At 39.1% G+C, this 22,250-nt stretch overlaps 1 pseudogene; it reads right to left on the bottom strand.

Annotated features, from left to right (window-relative positions):
• Positions 1 to 1,553: 1,553 nt before the first annotated feature.
• On the bottom strand, positions 1,554 to 19,949 carry LOC133550478 (H-2 class I histocompatibility antigen, Q9 alpha chain-like; annotated as a pseudogene).
• Between the last annotated feature and the right edge of the window lie 2,301 nt (positions 19,950 to 22,250).

Below are 22,250 nucleotides of genomic sequence, written 5' to 3' on the forward strand. Positions count from 1 at the left end.
ATTGTTACGCTTAAAACTAGTGCAATTTACTTAAATCGGCTAAAAAAAAGGGACTAAAACACATAGAAATTCAGACCACTTTGACAAGCAGACAAACAAAAGACAGTCCTGTCGGCCATCTTGGATTGGACATTCAACATTAACCCAATTTGGAAATCGGTCTGTAGTTATTTATATTTGTGGATTCACCTACTTTTGACGGAGGAAGAAGAAAGGCGGGTTTGCTGATTTTTGGAACGATTTTGCTTGAAAGACTCAGGTTAAAAAGGCATGAAAAAGAAAAAGGCAATTAGAAATATTATACATTATGTCCCAAATAAGCTCATACACGACACATTCTACAGATAGTGTATAAAAAAACTAAATAGTGGAATAAAAGAGGTGAAAACATGTGAAATGGAACAAAGAAAATTTGCATTGTTGAGTCTAATAAAGCTGCCATGCAGGTTGTTTTCTCTTTAAAGCTGTCATTGCTCAAAAATAATAATGAATCAAACTCAATGTTGTTACAAATTATTTAAACTAGTCATGGCTCCAATTACGTCACTTACAAAATTTGACTTCAAAATATTTTTATAGGATATTTTGTGTTTGCCTTACAAAAAAAAGGGTTTTTGCCTAATAGGGCAAAAAAAAAAAAACAGGAATGAAGAAGCTGTCACGTACTTGCATGGCTGCTCTAGTTGTGACCCCAAGATGCAGGAGACAGGAGGACGACGTGCGGGTGAGAGTCTTTTAATTCCCACAGGGAGCACAAGGAGGTGCAGCAGGGAAGTGCACAGAAGCATAAGCAGCATACAGAAAAACCAAAGTAACGTTTCACAAAACAATCCTTGAGCCCTGACTGGAGGGCGAGGCGGGCATAAATAGAAGCCAGTTGATTAAAGTAAAAGTACCAATGATTGTCACACACACACTAGGTGTGGTGAGATTTTCCTCTGCATTTGACCCATCACCCTCACCCCATGACCAGGTGTGGCCAGGCTGCCAATCAGCGACAGGTGAGGAGGGAAAAGGGCTCAGGGAGACAAACAGGAAGTGGGACCAAAATAAGAGCGCCGACTAGGAGATAAACACAAACGCAAACAGACCGCGTGACACCTGACGTGACAGGTCGTCACAGAAACGAGGGATGGATCTGAAATTTATCGAGGGACTTAAGTGTTGAAAGTAAAAAAAAAATGTTTGACTTATTTTTATGAGTGGGGCCCGTTTGGATCCTAATAATTTCAGTGGGACAAGTTTTAATTGTCATTGCTCAAAAAAAAATAATGAATTAAAATCGATGATGTTATGAATTATTGACATATTTAAGATTGCGATTAAGTTGAGTGAAAATTATTATTTTGTGCTTTTGCCATAACAAAACAAGGTTTTGACAAAAATGGCGTAAATTATGAAAAAAAAAAAGACTGATAAGGACGGATAAACCTGAAATTGATCAAGGGATTTAAGTGTTGAATGAAAAAGTAAAAACAAACAAAAATGACCTACTTCTACCATTTTTATGACTGAGACTCTTCCTGGTCCCCAAGAAAGCAGTGCGAGGCGAGTGGAGGAAAAACGGATTTATTGACAGAGATGTGACACAATGTGATATTGATCATAAGCAGCGGCCATTGAAAGAAAAGAAGAAATCCTCGTCATGACGTCAAGGCCATGAAACGTGCGATTTTACAGCCACCAACGTTTGATCTTGAAAGTCTTTTAACGGCCAAAGAAGAATACATGGAATAGCGTGAGGAGCAGTCGGACAAAGAACAAAGCACATCTCCATCTCATCTCCGAGTGTGATGACGTCCCTCAGCGATGGAGACATCTCCCTGTGTTCCAGTGCACAAAGCATCCTGGAGGAAGAAGACCACTCAGCACATTCCCGACAGAAGCAGGTGAATCCAAGTTGAACATCATCTTCACACAAGAACATTTGGAGGTGCAGACAGTCCATGTGAGCTTACTCAGCCTTCAGCCGCCTGCACGTTCTCGTCGAGCTCCACGCCGCCGTGGCGAGCTGCGGGACAAACGCAAACGGTGAAGGAAGAACATCCAGAAGGTGCCTCGTCACTCACATCAGATCTTTGAGGTGTGACTTGGAAACATGACGAGTCAGCACACTTGATGTCTCATTTGGCTGATCCTCATTATGAGGACTCCTGTCAAAAGTGAGATATGCCAGACTTTGTATTGCGTGTGCTCACAGGAGGGACTTTTATTGTGAAGGAGTCAGCTCCAGTTGGGCTTTTCCGGCTAAACTTGTAACAAAGGTCCACATCAGACCTCCATGTGAGTGACGCTTCACCACGGCTTTGTTTCTTGCGGCTCAAAGAAAAGATGTTTTACTTACCAGCTGGATCGTACTGGGCTGAAATGAAAGAGAAACAAGGTGAAGTGGACTTTTCCCCTCACGTCACGCCGTGTTTCTACGTGAGAGTGTGCGCTCTGTCTCTGTGGATCTTTGAGTGTTTGGCTGGAAGGCAACTAAAAGATGGCCGCACCTTTGCAGCCCGGATGAAAGCATCAACTCACGGCCTGGACCGAGTGCACCGAGAAGAAGAAGACAGAGGACATTGGCGTCCCTCACCTTGTCTGTTTCTGTGACGCCTGACCATGACCATGATGATGATGATGATGATGATGGCCGCCACAGCGAGGACCGCCGCCGTGGCAGCGAGGGCGACGCTCAAGTTGTCTGTGGAGAGCAAAAAAGCACAAGTGGAGTGACAAAGCATGAAGAGGAAACCTTCATGACTACTTTGCATGCAGACGTCAAGCGTTGTCATGGTGACATGGATCAATAATGGTGACAGGTGGACTTGTGATGGGAAACATCTCCAACTAAATGTGTCTTTCTCACCTTCATGGCTTGCGTTGCTCAGGATGCTTCTTCTCTCCAGCTTGGTGACCAAGTCCTCCTTGACGCCTGACAGCTGAAACACACATTCGTACTTGCCCTCCACGTCGGCCGTCACCTCCACTTTCAGCGCCACCGACATCTGGAAGGTTCCGTCGTGGTTGGGGAGTATCTCTCCGTGCTCCACGTCCTCGAAGATCTGCTCGCCGTCTTTCCTCCAAAACAGGTCGGCACCGTCGGGGTAGAAACCTGTCGCCATGCAGCTGACCGGAGAGGACGGCGTCTTCTGGAGCAGGAACACCTCTGGAAGCTCTGCACAGGAAGTGATGTCACGTGTGAACACAGGACAACGTGGGGAGAAGGTGTGGATGGAGAGAAGGTGGGGATGGAGGTAAAGATGAGGAGAAGGTGTGGATGGAGAGAATATGGAGAAAAGGTGTGGATGGAGGTAAAGATGGAGAGAAGGTGGGGATGGAGGTAAAGATCGAGAGAAAGTGTGGATGGAAGTAAAGATGGAGAGAAGGTGGGGATGGAGGTAAAGATGGAGAGAAAGTGTGGATGGAGTCAAAGATGGAGAGAAGGTGTGGATGGAGGTAAAGATGGAGAGAAAGTGTGGATGGAGTCAAAGATGGAGAGAAGGTGTGGATGGAGTCAAAGATGGAGAGAAAGTGTGGAAGGAGGTTAAGATGGAGAGTAGGTTGGGATGGAGGTATGGAGTGGACGGAGGTAAAGATGGAGAGAAGATGAGAACAGAGGTAAAGATGGAGAGAAGATGAGAACAGAGGTAAAGATGGAGAGAAGATGAGAATAGAGCTAAAGATGGAGAGAACTGTGGATGGAGGTAAAGATGGAGAGAAAAGGAGAGAACAGAGGTAAAGATGGAGAGAAGGTGTAGATGGGGGAAACATGGAGAGGATAGATTGAGGTAAAGATGGAGAGAAGGTGAGGACAGAGGAAAAGATTGAGAGAAGGTGAGGATGGAGGGAAAGATGGAATGGAGGAGAGAATGTGGTAAAGATGGAGAGAAGATGTTGACGGAGGTGAAGATGGAGAGAAGATATGGACGGAGGTAAAGATGGAGAGAAGATATGGACAGAGGTAAAGATGGAGAGAAGGTGTGGATGGAGGTAAAGATGGAGAGAAGGTGAGAACAGAGGTAAAGATGGAGAGAAGGTGAGAACAGAGGTAAAGATGGAGAGAAAGTGTGGAAGGGGGTTAAGATAGAGAGAAGGTGGGGATGGAGGTAAAGATGGAGAAAAGGTGTGGATGGAGGTAAAGATGGAGAGAAGATGAGAACAGAGGTAAAGATGGAGAGAAGATGAGAACAGAGGTAAAGATGGAGAGAAAAGGAGAGAATGGAGGTAAAGATGGAGAGAAAAGGAGAGAATGGAGGTAAAGATGGAGAGAAGGTGTAGATGGGGGAAACATGGAGAGGATAGATTGAGGTAAAGATGGAGAGAAGGTGAGGACGGAGGTAAAGATGGAGAGAAGGTGAGGATGGAGGGAAAGATGGAGAGGAGGAGAGAATGAAGTAAAGATGGAGAGAAGGAGAGAATGGAGGTAAAGATGGAGAGAAGATATGGACGGAGGTAAAGATGGAGAGACGATGAAAAAAGATGTAAAGATGTAAAGATGAGAACAGAGGGAAAGATGGAGAGAAGAGGTGGACGGAGGTAAAGATGGAGAGAAGATGAGAACAGAAGTTAAGATGGAGAGAAGGTGTGGATGGAGGTAAAGATGGAGAGAAGGGGAGAATGGAGATAAAGATGGAGTGAAGGAGAGAATGGAGGTAAAGATGGAGTGAAGGAGAGAATGGAGGTAAAGATGGAGAGAAGGTGAGGATGGAGGTAGAGATGGAGAGAAGGTGAGAACAAAGGTAAAGATGGAGAGAAGGTGAGAGAAAGAGAGAAGAGTACAAAGAGACAGGGTGTAATGTCAGTAATGTTCCTATAGGGGGAGTGCTAACAAGTTAAAAGGTGAAAGTACATGTTGTGTTTCTACCTGTTCTCATTAGGACCTCCTTCCCATTGTTCACATACTTCTTCAAGTAAGAAGGACATCTCTCAGTGTAGTAAAACTTATAGTATTCTAGTAGATGTTTGTTCTGGTCCCACTTGAGTTTGGTGGGGAAAGCTTGTTGTTTTGCTGCAGTAAATGTCCATGTCTTCATGTCCAACGATATGAAATCTTCTCCATCATAACCTTGCTGTTCCCAACCTTTAACTTCATCAGTCTCATCATTCCATTCACATCCAGTCATCCTCTGGAGAATGTGAACACCTGAGACACACACACACACACACACACACACACACACACACACACACACACACACACACACACACACACACACACACACACACACGCACACACACGCACACACACACACACACACACACACAGTATTAGTGTAGGTTATTATGGGATGGACAGAGACAAGTATCAGTGCAGTAATGTGTGTTTACTACAGTATAAAAAGAGTACATCAAATACATTTAAGTAGTAGAAAGTTCAACATAAACAAACCTCCAGTTTGGTTGAAACGCTTCTTAAGAACTTCAAGGTTGTGTTTGTCAGTCAACTCACTACCAACACTGATCTCTGTTTCTCTCTGCCAGTATTTTGGATCCTCTGCTGTGATTTTGTTCATCCAGTCCTGTTTGGCTTCTGCTTTCCTGCTGTTGCTGTCATAGTGAGAAATCTGAACTCCATCAACATAACCAACCTCCACATACTCTGGGAAGTTTGGAACTTGAGAGGACGCAGTGAGGAAATACTGCAGCGTGTGAATCACTGAAAGAAGAAAACAACAACAGGATGACTTTTTATTATTTTGTTTCATGTTCAACAATCTTGCACTGTGAATATTTTAGCTCCTTCCGTCTTCAGTCGGGTCTTAAAGTGAACATCAAACACTGCTAGATATCACAGTCAAGACTCACATGTTCTATGACAAATACAACACATTAATAATATTACTAACATCTGTTGACAGTTTGAACATTTTAAAAATAAACATATTTTCTACAATGGAGGCTGAATAAAAAGTACAACAGAGTTGAACACAACCTGTTCTGCCCATTTGATGTCGACTCTTACTGACATCTTGTGGCGGGGTGATGTTACTACACTTGATTAGTTTCTGACACTTCCGTGTTTGAAGATTTGTGTTCGTTCTTACAAGCCTTGGAAAAAATAAGTCTTTGAACAAGAAACACTAAAGTCAAAATAAAGAACTTAAATGGATTTCTCAGCTTCTGTAACCTTCTTGGAACATTTTGAATTTTACTTAGAAAAAGGTAAAACAATAAAATATGTTTAAAAATAACCAGGATTAAGTAAAAAAGGGCTTGAATAATACAACAATTAATTAATTAATAAGTAACAGAAACTTTAAGACGTCAAATAAGTGAAGGCACAAAGAGGATTTATGAGTAAAATATTAATAAACTTATAAAAAGGACTTACCAGGCGTCACGCTGTGCATTTGCACGACCAGAAGAAAGAATAAAAACAAGTTCATGATGTCAGCGCGAAACAAAAAGATGTTTGCCACTTTTAATCCCGCAGAGAAAGACAAAAGTGACGAACACTCGCTTGACTCGCAAACAGGAAAAATGAACCAGGAACTGTCGAGGCTCTTTTTATAATACTCCACCTGAGCCAATGAGGAGTCAGCATTCTGTGACGTCACAGTGAGGAGAGAAAACGAAACGCTATTCTGCACAGAAAAGTGGCAGCAGTCAACTGACAAGAAGTCTTCTACTGGACTCACTAGAGAGCGCCCCTTGTGGCCACGTCAGGTAAATGCTTGTGTGGCTTTTCTGGGAAATCACGTGACTTGACAACAAAAAGGTGTGTCAAGTTGGCCGCCAAACTTGGAAAGAAAAGAAAGAAAGAGGAATGAAGGTGAGATTGAGAGTTAAAAGTAATGACAGGGCTGGAACATCCGATCAGTGATCGTATTGTAGTCCTCTCAAGAAAGCATCAATACAAATAATGATTGATAGACATAAAGTCGCTACACCGCAGGACATCCTCACTTCTTTTTATTTCACGTCTTAACTTTCACCTCCGTTATGTCTCCCAAGCGTGAGGCGTCCCTGCTGGGGTAACGGGACACGCATCTGCCTCGCATGGGTTCGATTCCCGGCCAGGGTTGCATCAGGAAGTTTCATCCTGAGTAAAAAAGTCAGCAGAAAGCCTTCATGAGATGGACTCGCTGTGGCCAAAGTGCTGAACGTGGGGGAAAAGTGTGAGGCAGACGCTTCTGCTGGCAGAATATCAAAGAAAGTGAAAGTAAAAGTAGACACAGTAAAGCCAAACATTGAACTCGATGGTGATCATTTTTATTTTTATTTTTATTTTGTCGTACCTGTCAAAGGTGAACACACTTATCCACGTAGGTGAGTAGTAACGAGTTACATTTACTTAGATAAGAAACACAACTTTTACTTTGCTATATAACATTTTATTACCATCGTTACATTCATTTATATCAGGGGTCAGCAACCTTTTTGAAACCAAGAGCTACTTCTTGGGTACTGATTAATGCCAAGGGCTACCAGTTTGATACACACTTAAATAAATTGCCAGAAATAACCAATTTGCTCAATCTACCTTTAATAAATAAATCTATATGTATAAAAAAATGGGTATTTCTGTCCGTCATTCCGTCATACATTTTTTTTCCTTTAACGGAAGGTTTTTTGTAGAGAATAAATGATGAAAAAAACACTTAATTGAACGGTTTAAAAGAGGAGAAAACAGGAAAAAAAGGAAAATTAAATTTTGAAACATAGTTTATCTTCAATTTCGACTCTTTAAAATTCAAAATTCAACCGAAAAAAAGAGAAGAACTAGCTAATTCGAATCTTTTTGAAAAAATTAAAAAAAAGAATTTATGGAACATCATTAGTATTTTTTCCTGATTAAGATTCATTTTAGAATTTTGATGACATGTTTTAAATAGGTTAAAATCCAATCTGCACTTTGTTGGAATATATAACGAGTTGGACCAAGCTATATTTCTAAAAAGACAAATCATAATTTCTTCTAGATTTTCCAGAAGAAGAATTTTAAAAGAAAATTCAAAAGACTTTGAAATAAGATTTAAATTTGATTCTAAAGGTTTTTCTAGATTTGCCACAATAATTTTTTGGAATTTTAATCATAATTGAAGAAATATTTCACAAACAATTTTTGTCGAAAAAACAGAAGCTAAAATGAAGAATTAAATTGTATTTATTATTATTTACAATAAAAAAATACATTTACTTGAACATTGATTTAAATTGTCAGGAAGAGGAAGGAATTTAAAAGGTAAAAATGTTTATGTTTTTGAAAATCTTAAAATCATTTTTAAGGTTGTAATTTTTCTCTAAAATTGTCTTTCTGAAAGTTATAAGAAGCAAAGTAAAAGAATAAAAGAATTTATTTAGACAAGTGAAGACCAAGTCTTTAAAATATTTTCTTGGCACCTGGCCACACCTGGTGTCAATCAGCCCGATCCTTTTTCTACCTGCTTTTGTCCTCCAGTCAGGGCTGGATTATTGTCTTGTCGATGTCACTTCCATATTGTCGCTCCTGTCATGTCGTGTCATTGCAGCGTAGCGGTAAGCTATCTTTCGGTATCTGTTTGTATCTTACTGTCTTTTGTTCCCTGCTTCCGTTTTGTTTTCATTCTACAAGTAACGACTTCTGTTTTCCTGTTCGCTACCCGCTAGCTTCCACGCTAGGCCCCTTTTTGTTTGTTGCTAGCTTCCATGCTAAAGCTCCTTTTGTTTGTTATCCGCCTTGTGCGCGTCCTTTGTTAGTAGCCTTTTGTTTGTTCTTATTCTATTATTTTAATCAAAACATGTTTACCTGCAAAAAGCCTGTCTCCTTCTCTGCATCTTGGGGTTCGTCACCAACTAACTTTGACAGTATTTTACTTCTTTATCTCTTTTTTTCAACCAAAATCCCTGAGGTACTTGAATTAAAAAAATGTTCACAGGGGGTACATCACTGAAAAAAAGGTTGAGAACCACTGCTCTACAGCTCCACATGTATAACAGCCGTCAACCTACATGTTACATTTTTGTTTCAAAAAATAATTTGTAGAGTATATTCTGTTAATTTTCAATTATATTCCTTTCATTTTGGTGGAGCTGGACAGTTACTAACGCTGGCTACTTTATTAGCATGCACCCTTCTCTTCATCTACTGTGTTTACATTCCAACATAGCTAAACTCCATCAAATGACCACAGTCGCCCCCTAGCGTACAAGAGGCACACTGCGTATGGCCAACCGTCACATTAGAGCAGGGGTGTCCAAACTTTTTCCACTGAGGGCCGCAGACTGAAAAATCATAGCAAGCGGGGCCAATTTGACATTATTTTATTTTAAAAACCAATACATGTATAACCAATATACATTTAGGCCTCCACTCTGGTTTGATCCCGGGGACCCCAAAGGGTTTTGGTCCAAAAAATATAAAAAATGTTTCATTATTCAGTATTATTTTTGTTTTATTATTATTCAGGTTTTAAATCTCCAGATCAACATTAGGTCCATCTGTCAATATAATGATTTTAAAGCTTTAAGTTGTATGCTCTTTTTGTCAAAGAAAACCCTGTTTTTAATGGAAAAAAAAAACAAAAAATATGCAATATTATCACCCAATATTTTTTCAAGTGGAATATTTGAGATTATATAATAATTGGAGCATTAAAAAGGTCAAAACTCATAACACCATTGATTTTAATTCATTATTATTTTTTGAGCAATGACACTTAAAAACAAATCACACTAAAATTATTGGGGATTTAAAAGGGTCCTGCTCATTAAAGTGTTAAAAAATAAATTATACATTTTTTTACTGTTTACTTTTAACACAATAATCTCGAGATCAACTTCAGATCTGTCCGTCAATTATAAGTTTTATTGTTGATGTTTTTTGTTTGTTCATTTTAGACCCTTCTTTAAAAAAAAAAAAAAAAAACAGCTCAGTTTTTTATATGGCAAACACAAAATATGCAACATCTTCCCTAAAAAATATCTCAAAGTGGAAAATGTAATTGGAGCCTTGAATAGATCAATATTTCATAATGACATTGATTTTGATTCATTTTTTTTTTTTAAAGAAAGAAACAGCCTGCGTGGCAGCTTTGTGTTATTAGAGTAAACATTGCAACATTTTCTTGCTACATTTCACCCGTTTGCTCCTAATTTTTGCGCTTAAATTTTTTTCAATCGTATTTTTAAAAAATGGCCCCCGGGCCGCACTTTGGACACACCTGCAATAGAGCTAGAACGTGGAAAATAACTTCACATGTGGCTGTGAAAATAGAAAAACATGGGAAATGAGACTCAGTAATTGCATGGAAACTTAACTGACAGTAAAAACACAATAGTAGTTTTTTTTTCACATAATACTTAAATATACTCAAGTAATTTTTTGAAGGACTAGTTTTGACTTTTACTTGAGTCATATCATTCAAAATAAATGGTACTTTTACTTCAGTACAATTTTTGGCTCCTCTACCCACCTCTGCCCTTACAAAGCATACATTCAACTTTGACCTCCTGTTTGTCCCGTTGTCGTCACCGTACGGACAACTGGGTTTCAGAGTTGGTCCCAAACAAGATGTGCTATTTGGATTTACACTGTATGAAAAAAAAAACATGAAAAGGAATTTTACCTTTGCAACCTCCTTATACTATTAGCTAAGTTTTATATTCATAAATGTAAGTTTTCTTAATAACCGACCTGTTTTTTGTGCCTTTAAAAAAAGAATTAGAACCCTACTGTAGTGGCAATTTTCACCTTCAAATGTTCAATTTTATTGTCACTACTCAACAGGTTTGAGGGAGTGATCCTAGGCAGCAGCAAACATTGCAATGAAGTGAGGTCCAGTCAGAAGTCCAGTTAATGCATGTTTATTAATGAACTTGCAGGGTGAATGAAACATACCATGGATTATTGTAGTGACATTGTGCCAGAGGTGTGGACTCGAGTCACATGACTTGTGTTAAACCTTGGCGAGAATGAGGACTCAGGTGCAGAAGGGGGACGATTGACACAGGCTTTATTGAAGTTTTCTTTGAAATCTCTTTGAACAGAGTGATTAAAGCAAAGCGGCTATGGAATCTATGATAAAGACATAGGCCAAACACAATTAACAGAAAATCACTCCATAGGGAGGAAAAAGGCAATAGCAAAATTACACACAAATCTTCTAACAAAAGAACAACAATCTATGATTAGCTAAAAAATAAAGGTAAATCACTCACGCAGAGGAGAAAATAACTTAACAGAAAGTGCGCTATAAAAAGATGAGAAAACTACAAACTAAAGCGCTCCAAGAGGGGGAAAAAAAGAAGGCAAAGCACTGAAATTAGACACAAAATTCTTGACCAAAAACTTTAACAAACAAAATAAGTCTTTCTCAGAGGAAACAAAGAAATCAATAAATAAGGCAAGGCAATACTTAGCAAAACTTGGTTCAAGGCCGTGGACAAGGCCGTGGACAAGGCCGTGGACAAGGCCGTGGACAAGGCCGTGGACAAGGCTGGAGGCACGTAGCGAGACGATATACTCTGGCACAAGACAAGAGGAAGACCAGACATTTATACACATGAGCGAGGGTGACACAGGTGGGCACAATCAGGCAATCAGGAGAGACATCAGACCAGTGAAACAGGAGGAAGAGCAAGTGACCTGAAACGAGAGGGAGAGTTAACCTTTCAAAATAAAACAGGAAATGACAAGACAACATGAAACCAAACAAAACCCAGACAATACTTCACCCAGGTGTGACAACTTGGACTCGAGTCATGAATTTGATGACTTTAGACTCGACTTGACAAAATGTAAAGAGACTTGCAACTCGACTTAGACTTTAACATCAATGACTTGTGACTTAACTTGGACTTGAGCCTTTTGACTTGACATGACTTGCTACTTTCCCCGAAACCCAAAGATTAAAACGGTTTTCAGGAGCGCTCCGTATCTTTCATTTTGTACTTGTGTCTGTCTGCGTGTTGTTCCCATCAGCTTGTATGCTCTCAGTCCAACAGCCAATCAAATTAGTACTGTTGTTTTGGTCCCACAGCACTCATCCAAACAAATTGCAGGAAAACCAAGGAAGAATAATTCTCAAACAACGCGCCGTTGAAAAAAAATATGCCAACGTTGGTTTCGTTCGGGTATAAAAACTACGACTTGGTCAACAAAAAACGAATTGCCGTATGCAAAACATGCAGTTCGAATATGTAGACGCAACAACTTCCAATTTCGTTCGACATTTGAAGATGCACAAAGAAGGGTAAGTTTGGATTGTAAGCTAAAGTTTATTGGCTTAGTAATGTGACTTTTATTTGCTGTGTAGTTAAATGAGTGAGGCTGTAAACTCACTGCTAACGTTAGAACCCAGGGGTGTCGCCAGACATATTTCACTGGGGCACGTGCCCCATTGTTGATCTGCATTGCCCCAGTAGAAATTTCACCAATAAAAAAAAAAACGCTTCACAGTTTTAAGTCTACATAACATAGACAACAGCGCACGTACTACTTAGTATGGTAATTGATTGCTACTGTATTCACTCCAATGAGCACATGGCTAATTAATATGGTAATTTATTCACCCGTGGATTGAGACTTCAGTTGAGAGAGGGAGAGGATGAGAATCCCTGTGTGAGGTAGGTAACGTTAGCCAACAACAATTTGTTAATTACATTATTTTTATTTTGATTTGACTCAAACTGTAACTCCTAGATGGATTTAAGAAAGTTATTGGCCCGCAGCAGGGAAGAAGCAGCAAGGAATGAGAGATGTAAGTGAAGTCCTAGCTAGCTAGGCAACATCATTGTCTTGAGTTGATGCTAAGTTAGCTAACGTTATTCCTTGTATCAAGACAAACATATTCATTTGCTGTACGAGCTGTCGGGGCAATTTCCAATCAACATGAAACATCATGTTGGTTATTGTCTGCTGCTTCTGCATCAATGATGATTTGGAGTCAGCATGTGTGAGTTGAGTGCTTCTCAAATGGTTTATCTTCAGGAAGAAAAACATTTTTCCATATCATCAAGCCAAATTTTTAAATCATTCAAGTTTATTTCACAGAAAAATAGCACAGTAGACTTGTCTTGTTAATCGCTGTGACTTTGACTAAAATAATCTTGTTTTGTCACCAGAAAAATGGCTACAGCTAAAGCATCTGGTTTTGTTTCCAGAAAAAATAGTAACATTTCTGTATTTGTTTTCAGAAAGATGGCTGAAAATATCGGGTTTTGTTGCCCCATTTAGATTGTTTTCAAATATATTTCCATGTCTGTCCTGAGTCCTCCTCCAACTTGTTAGTCGGTTTGCCTTTTGCTAAAATACTCACTAAAAGTCATTAGAAAAAAGGCTAAAATAATCTGGTTTTGTTGCCACAATTTGATTTTTTTCTCCCTAAACTTTTTTTTTTCATGCACACATCTGACTGAAAATGACACACAATCCACTTTTATGTCGCGACCCAGCAGTTGGGAACCACTGGTCAACTGTATAACAGTTACTGTAATATTTCCATGTCTGTCCAGAGTGATTGACCACTTTGCAAAAATGAAAAGGAGACGTTACAGTTTACTTCTCAGAAAATGATTCCCTGAACAGACACACAACAGTTGTTCATTTATTCTACTACTGTGGCTTTATTGTTTTGTGTATATTTTATAGTTGTGTGTATCTGAAATAGGATTAGCCACATTGCCATAAATGGAAATTAAATAATATAAAAGAACCCAGAGATGTAGGGGTGCTTTATGTTTTGTTTTACTTTTGTAGATGTTAAATTTGCAGATGATTACTGCAATAAATATTTCAAAAAGATTCATTGCTCTTCCTTTTTGCTTTTACCAGTAGCAGTTTAGAAGTCTGGAGTAAAAAAAGTGCACAAGTAGGTCAAATGCATGAGATAATTTCAGGTGGTTCATCAAAGATCCATACAACATAATCTGATATGATTTCATAGTTTAAAGCACTATTTATGTCTTTTTTATGATAAATAAGTGCTAAAAATGTTTTTGCTTGCGCGCTTTGCACGCTCACATGGATTATTTGTTCCCCAGGTGTGCCCCAGTACAGTATTAAGCAGAGGTGTGGATTCGAGTCACATGACTTGGACTCGAGTCATGAATTTGATGACTTTAGACTCGACTTGACAAAATGTAAAAAGACTTGCAACTCGACTTAGACTTTAACATCAATGACTTGTGACTTGACTTGGACTTGAGCCTTTTGACTTGACATGACTTGCTACTTTCCCCAAAACCCAACAATTAAAAAGTTATTCAGGAGCGCTCCGTATCTTCCATTGTGTACGCGTGTTTGTCAACATGTGTGCGATGACAGCCTGTGCGCTACCTGTCAGTACAACAGCCAATCAAATTACACCCGCGTTGTTTTCGTCACACAGCATTCATCCAATCAAATTGCAGGAAAACCAACAAAGAAGAGCTTTCAAACAACAGAAGAATAAGTGAATAAAATTATGCCATAAAGAGTTTCGTTCGGGTATTAAAAGTACGACTTGGTCAACAAAACAGGAATCGCCGTATACAAAACATGCGGTTGGAAGATTACAGACGGAGACGCAACAACTTCCAACTTCGTTCGACATTTGAAGTTGCACAAAGAAGGGTACGTTTTGAATGTAAGCTAACGTTTATTGGCTGAGTAACGTAACTTTTATTCGTTGTGTAGTTAAATGAGTGAGGCTGTAAACTCACTGCTAACGTTAGAACCATAGACATCTTATAAGTAGACACAGCATCGAGCGCTACTGCCTATTGCCGCTGACGTGACGCGGCCGCCATCTTGGAGTGGTGATCCGCTCCACTCAGGGCAATTCCTTTGGCAGGAGCAATGAATTGTCAGCACATTTAATTCATATTAACTCTCTGAATACCACTGATACTCACGCGCTTTTTTTGTCATACGTGTAACTATGATAAAAGACACATGTCTTGGCATGTTCATAATTTGCTTAACAGTAATAGAATATTCTTATATGCTATAAGTGACCAGACGTCGGAGATCAAAACTGGGAATATAATCCCAGAGAAGGGGAAAAAAACAGTCAGCTATTTTTAAGTTAAAGAAACAATATGATTAGGTTATATATACATGCGTATATCTTACATAAACAATGTATGAATACATTAGATATCTATATATCTTACGGACCTATAGACCAGTGGTTCTCAAATGGGGGTACTTGAAGGTATGCCAAGGGGTACATGATATTTTTTTAAATATTCTAAAAATAGCAACAATTCAAAATCCTTTATAAATATATTTACTGAATAATACTTCAACAAAATATGAATGTAAATTCATAAACTGTGAAAAGAAATGCAACAATGCAATATTCAGTGTTGACAGCTAGATTTTTTGTGGACATGTTCCATAAATATTGATGTTAAAGTTTTTTTTTTTGTGAAGAAATGTTTAGAATGAAGTTGATGAATCCAGATGGATCTCTATTACAATCCCCAAAGAGGACACTTTAAGTTCCATCCATCCATCCATCATCTTCCGCTTATCCGAGGTCGGGTCGCGGGGGCAGCAGCCTAAGCAGGGAAGCCCAGACTTCCCTATCTCCAGCCACTTCGTCTAGCTCTTCCCGGGGGATCCCGAGGCGTTCCCAGGCCAGCCGGGAGACATAGTCTTCCCAACGTGTCCTGGGTCTTCCCCGTGGCCTCCTACCAGCTGGGCGTGCCCTAAACACATCCCTAGGGAGGCGTTCGGGTGGCATCCTGACCAGATGCCCGAACCACTTCATCTGGCTCCTCTCGATGTGGAGGAGCAGCGGCTTTACTTTGAGTTCCTCCCGGATGGCAGAGCTTCTCACCCTATCTCTAAGGGAGAGCCCCGCCACACGGCGGAGGAAACTCATTTCGGCCGCTTGTACCCGTGATCTTATCCTTTCGGTCATGACCCAAAGCTCATGACCATAGGTGAGGATGGGAACGTAGATCGACCGGTAAATTGAGAGCTTTGCCTTCCGGCTCAGTTCCTTCTTCACCACAACGGATCGATACAACGTCCGCATTACTGAAGACGCCGCACCGATCCGCCTGTCGATCTCACGATCCACTCTTCCCCCACTCGTGAACAAGACTCCTAGGTACTTGAACTCCTCCACTTGGGGCAGGGTCTCCTCCCCAACCCGGAGATGGCACTCCAACCTTTTCCGGGCGAGAACCATGGACTCGGACTTGGAGGTGCTGATTCTCATTCCGGTCGCTTCACACTCGGCTGCGAACCGATCCAGTGAGAGCTGAAGATCCCGGCCAGATGAAGCCATCAGGACTACATCATCTGCAAAAAGCAGAGACCTAATCCCGTGGCCACCAAACCGGAACCCCTCAACGCCTTGGCTGCGCCTAGAAATTCTGTCCATAAAAGTTATGAACAGAATCGGTGACAAAGGACAGCCTTGGCGGAGTCCAACCCTCACTGGAAACGTGTCCGACTTACAGCCAGCAATGCGGACCAAGCTCTGACACTGATCATACAGGGAGCGGACCGCCACAATAAGACAGTCCGATACCCCGTACTCTCTGAGCACTCCCCACAGGACTTCCCGAGGGACACGGTCGAATGCCTTCTCCAAGTCCACAAAGCACATGTAGACTGGTTGGGCAAACTCCCATGCACCCTCAAGAACCCTGCCGAGAGTATAGAGCTGGTCCACAGTTCCACGACCAGGACGAAAATCACACTGTTCCTCCTGAATCCGAGGTTCGACTATCCGGCCGAGGTTCGGCCTTATGTTTTGGACACTCGGGTGAAGAGAGGGGCGGAGCTTTCTACCGATCACTTTAAGTTGATTACTTTTATGTGTAGAAATATTTATTTAAAATTGAATCACTTGTTTATTTTTCAAAAAGCTTTTAGTTATTTTTACATCTTTTTTTTTTTTTAAATAGTTCTAGAAAGACCACTACAAATGAGCAATATTTTGTACTGTTATAGAATTTAATAAATCAGAAACTGATGACATAGTGCTGTATTTTACTTCTTTATCTCTTTTTTCAACCAAAAATGCTTTGCTCTGATTAGGGGGTACTTGAATTAAAAAAATGTTCACAGGGGGTACAAGTGTCTGCCAAATACTTAAACATATATAAACACCTGGAAGTCTTTATTTCAGCTAAAACCACCAATCTGTTTCACTGGATTCAGAATAAAACAATTCTGTCTTACTCAACAAAGTTAGTATTTGAATATTGTTACTTGAAGACTTATCTGTGGTTACAATAAAATGAGAATGCATCATAATCAGTGGCGGCTGGTGAATTTTGTTTTAGTTGGGCCTGAAAGTTTGTAAACCACATACCTGTAGTGGGGTCATCCTCCCCCAGAAGATTTCTTTGTGATTTTCACATACAAATATTGTAGTTCTTTGCTCCTGCTTAACTCTGAGGTAATATTATTTTCACAAAATACAACCAATAGTATGTTAATGTAAATTCTTACTTGTGAAAAGTAATTCTCCAATTCCTATTTTCAACAGTCCGCTCAATTGAGCAGGAAAACGCTGAATACCAGCCCAGCATCTTTTTTTTCTACCTGTCAAATGTTAGTTTAGGCTGTTTGCCGGCTCCTCATCACCACTTCAAGATGACGGCCAAATTGCTTGCGTCACAGCAGCCAATTCTGCGTCTACTTATAAGATGTCTATGGTTATAACGTCATTGCAAACACGGCAATCTGTTGCGTCCACTGCAGATGTTGCCTTATTCATACTTATTGTCAAGTGATTTTTTTTAAGCAGGGTTGCATGAGGTACCTACACATAACGTTACGTTAATGAATGTATCACACACAGTAACGTAATATTAGACGGCGGTCAGCAGCACCGCGTATTTTAGCCACCTACAAAAAGACAAACATAGTCAAATAAAGGTCAGTTAAAATGTATACTATATTAAGAATATGTGTACATATTGCATAGGGCCCTGACATCTAACAAGTACAGCACTGTTCATTGTTATGTTCATGTATTTGTGGTTTTTCATGTGTACACAGACATAAACACATACAGTATGAGATGAGATCAATGAGATAAGGTGACAACATGACATAAACTGCTGATGAACTAGTTACAATGCAATATTCCATGGAAATACAATGTTAACACTTTTGTGCAAATAAGTACAGTTGCACTTGTTTTTTCAGATGTGTTTGTACTGTAAAGGAATGAGTTAAATGTTTAGAATAACTGGTTAATAGTGCTATTATGAAGTGCAATGTCAGCACTGTTTTTTTTTAATAATAAATACATACAGCGTTTTAAAAGCATACACAATCTGTGTACATATATTAGTCTGTGGTTAAAAAGACTTGAAATGACTCGAAACCCAAAATGCAGGACTTGGGACTTGACTTGAGACTTTCCAGTATTGACTTTGGACTTGACTCGGACTTGCCTGTCTTGACTCGGGACTTGACTCGAGACTTGAGGGCAAAGACTTGAGACTTACTTGTGACTTGCAAAAAAATGACTTGGTCCCACCTCTGGTAACGGGACACGCATCTGCCTCGCATGGGTTCGATTCCCGGCCAGGGTTGCATCAGGAAGTTTCATCCTGAGTAAAAAAGTCAGCAGAAAGCCTTCATGAGATGGACTCGCTGTGGCCAAAGTGCTGAACGTGGGGGAAAAGTGTGAGGCAGACGCTTCTGCTGGCAGAATATCAAAGAAAGTGAAAGTAAAAGTAGACACGGTAAAGCCAAACATTGAATGCATGCTTGTTTCAAGTCACCTAAACTCGATGGTGATCATTTTTATTTTTATTTTGTCGTACCTGTCAAAGGTGAACACACTTATCCACGTAGGTGAGTAGTAACGAGTTACATTTACTTAGATAAGAAACACAACTTTTACTTTGCTATATAACATTTTATTACCATCGTTACATTCATTTATATCAGGGATCACCAACCTTTTTGAAACCAAGAGCTACTTCTTGGGTACTGATTAATGCGAAGGGCTACCAGTTTGATACACACTTAAATAAATTGCCAGAAATAACCAATTTGCTCAATCTACCTTTAATAAATAAATCTACATGTATAAAAAAAAATGGGTATTTCTGTCCGTCATTCCGTCATAGCTTGTTACAGCTTCCATCAACTGATAAAAAACAAAAACATGAAAATGCAAAATATGGTGATAAACAGCTATCCTTGACACGCAAAAACTGTTTTAATGTGTAAAAAAACTCAAGTGAATCAAGCTTTGTTCAAACCTGTTTAGCTGATGTTGCATCATGCTTATTCTCTTTTCGCTGTCTCTTGCGAGGGATCTCATCCATGGTAAGAGTTCCGCTTGAGTTGAAGCTAGAGTCAGAGATCTCAGATGCAGAGGACAAGGACAGGTCTGAAAATTCTAAAGGAATAAAAGAAAAAAACATTTGATCATTTTATTCAGTAGTGTACAGAGTGCCTGATAATACATGATTTTATATCTCACCCTGGCTTGAGAATATTGTCAGCACCACATTGCCTTGTCCAACCAGGTCGCTGAATATTTCCGCATCAACTTCTGTCCCTGTTGCATCCTTGTACATAATGCTTGCATCGGGTTGCAGGCAAAATCTCTCAATGACTGGAAAACAATATGAGAAAATTGTGATTTATGTGCTTTATGTGCAGTTTCATTTGTCTCACAGCAAATGACTGTTCTAGTTAGATGGAGTCATCCACTGGTGATTTTTTCCCTCAAGTAACCCTGACACTTCTTAAGTCCAAATTTAAAAGTTAAGTATTGGCTTTTCTCAGTTAACTGTTCTTGTGTATAAAATGCTTTACATTCTAGGTGGCACACATGTTGAGTAAATTATCCCCATTTATAAAGGAATCTGCTTCAGGCATGTAAAGACACCAGAGTATACAACATGAGGTTTTTGAAGAAAGTGGGTCTATTTTTAAACAGTTTTTAAGGCAAGATTAAGTAAATTGAAACACCTTTTTCATGGAATTGGAGAAAGTCAAACGGTCCCTCAACGTCATCCAGCTTCACATACTTCTGCTGTTGGTTGTACTTCACCTGGACCAGCATCTTCACTGAGACATGCAACACATATATTAAAGAAAGTCAATATTTAAAGAAAGAACAGTTTAGAGGTCAATGTGTCACAGTAAAGGATAAGATTTGTTAATATTTTGCAGGGGCCTCTATCAATAATTTTCTTTTTCATTCCTAAATGATTGCTTTATAATATATATATATATATATATATATATAAATATATGTGTGTCTATATTTATGTATACATGAGACAGAGAGAGGGAGAGAATTTTGAAAGGGATCACAATTGAATATTGTAGTTAAAACTAAATGTTAGAGCAGTAACAGTAATTTCTACAACAGAAAAGTCACAATATCATCCGAACAATATCTCACTGGAAACAAGTCATTTTAATCATATTCCTGTTGTCACAATATTGAATAATTTCAAAATAGGATTAAAAACACAGCAAAAAAGAAAAAAAAAACATTAGTTATTCTTCCTGTCCTATCTCTTTCCTCCTTTCTCAGCTGTTTATGTGGCAGTGAGGGCTGGTTGGCTCTGCCAGCAGAAACTTTTAACACAATCATTTCAGTGGCGAGTTATGGTTAGCAGAAAGTATAAGGACAACGACTGCTAGATTGTTTGCTACAGCTTAAAGATGAGCCAGCATGCTGTGTCAGAGGATAAATGAGAGATGGAGGAGCAAATGGATTAAAAAGTATTTCACATGTTTGCGCAGGTTTTACAGATGTTTATACTCGAGGTTTTTCTTCACATACAGTACTTACAGTTAGATGTCATCAAACTGATGTTACAGTTACTGTCATTTCACGGGATCCACCGTAACCTCTGCTCTGCTGCTCACTGACGTGCGTGTGTTTCTGTGCCCCTGAGAACAGAGGAGAGGCTGCAGCTATATTAATTTGTACCTAATCAAGAAAAAAGAAACTAACAATCAGTTCTTACATTTATATATTCCTAGGTCAAGACAGATTCAGATGCTTGTAAAGGCCCTGGTATGAATTAAATACTAAATTAAATTAAATCTCATTTAATATTTAATACAATGTGTCCATGACCTAGTGAATACCCTGATAATAAATAACACCAAAACTTGAAGAGTAGCAATAAATGAACCAGTAACTACTGAGCTTATCCCTACGCAGACAAAATTGGACAAGAGAAACATGTCTCCACAGGTTTTTGCAGTTTTTTGAAGTTTAGAGTGTGAGGGACAAAATAACAAAAGCCCCCACAACTGTTAGTTCCAGCCTTAAATAATATTTTGTACAGTAAAAACTTTGTTTATCATGGCTTTGAGGAAGTGACTTACTGTCATTTTTAAAGTTGAAGTGACTTGCTACTACTGTCTGCTAGCTTAGAAATGCAAGCTAATAGCATGACCGATTTTGTTGTTCAGAACTGGTGACAAAAAAAGCTTAGTTGCTAAAACACATATTCTCCATACATGTTTTATTGTACATGCTACATTTCACAGCATTAATTTGCAGCTGTTTCAGTACATTTGATTAAATTGCACTTACCTTGTGGAACTGCACGAGAGAAGCGAAATGGTTCCTATTGTCTCTTTTCCCTCCAACTGAAGTGAAATGCAGGGCGGGGCTTAATTGCATCTCAGCAGAGTTAAACTAACTCATGAGTGATCAACTCTGTCAAATAACTCCCCATAGCAAAAATGTGCTTGCTCATCTGTTGCTTAATCTCGTATCTTGAGAACATTTTGATCTTCTCATATCTGTCTAATTCTGTGATCAATTGTTTCTCTTTTATTGCTCCTAAGGGACCCTTAGGAGCAATAAATAAGCTAAAAAGAGACAAGACATCACTGAGACAAAGGAGGTTGAGTTGAGACAACCCTTTGAGCAATATTTGAGAAGTGGGATACACTGACGAGAGCTCATATATGTATGCCATTGATCTCAATTATGTCTCATTTATTTTGAAGGATAATAAAAAGAGAAAGAAACGAGATGTATGAGCAATAAAAGAGATCTTATGTATGTCTTTTTCATGTCTTGATTATTTCTCTTAAATGTATTATCATATCTCAAATTTGAGAATCATGAGAACAAATTGAGAGTGCAATTAAAATATTCATCTGACTTAATTAGAAATAACACTAAACAAATACTCAAATATTGAAAGGTGTATCACTTTATTTGGCTACACAAAAATACAAAATATAATATAAAAATAGATTAAATACAAAAATGTAAATGTAGTTAATTAGTACATACATAATGTACATATTGACATTCACAATACTTAAAACAGAAAACAATATACAAAAAATAAAACAAATACAAAAATAAATGAATTTGACCTTG

The sequence above is a fragment of the Nerophis ophidion genome, linkage group LG04, assembly GCF_033978795.1.
Source record: "Nerophis ophidion isolate RoL-2023_Sa linkage group LG04, RoL_Noph_v1.0, whole genome shotgun sequence".
In the NCBI taxonomy this organism is placed as follows: domain Eukaryota; kingdom Metazoa; phylum Chordata; class Actinopteri; order Syngnathiformes; family Syngnathidae; genus Nerophis; species Nerophis ophidion.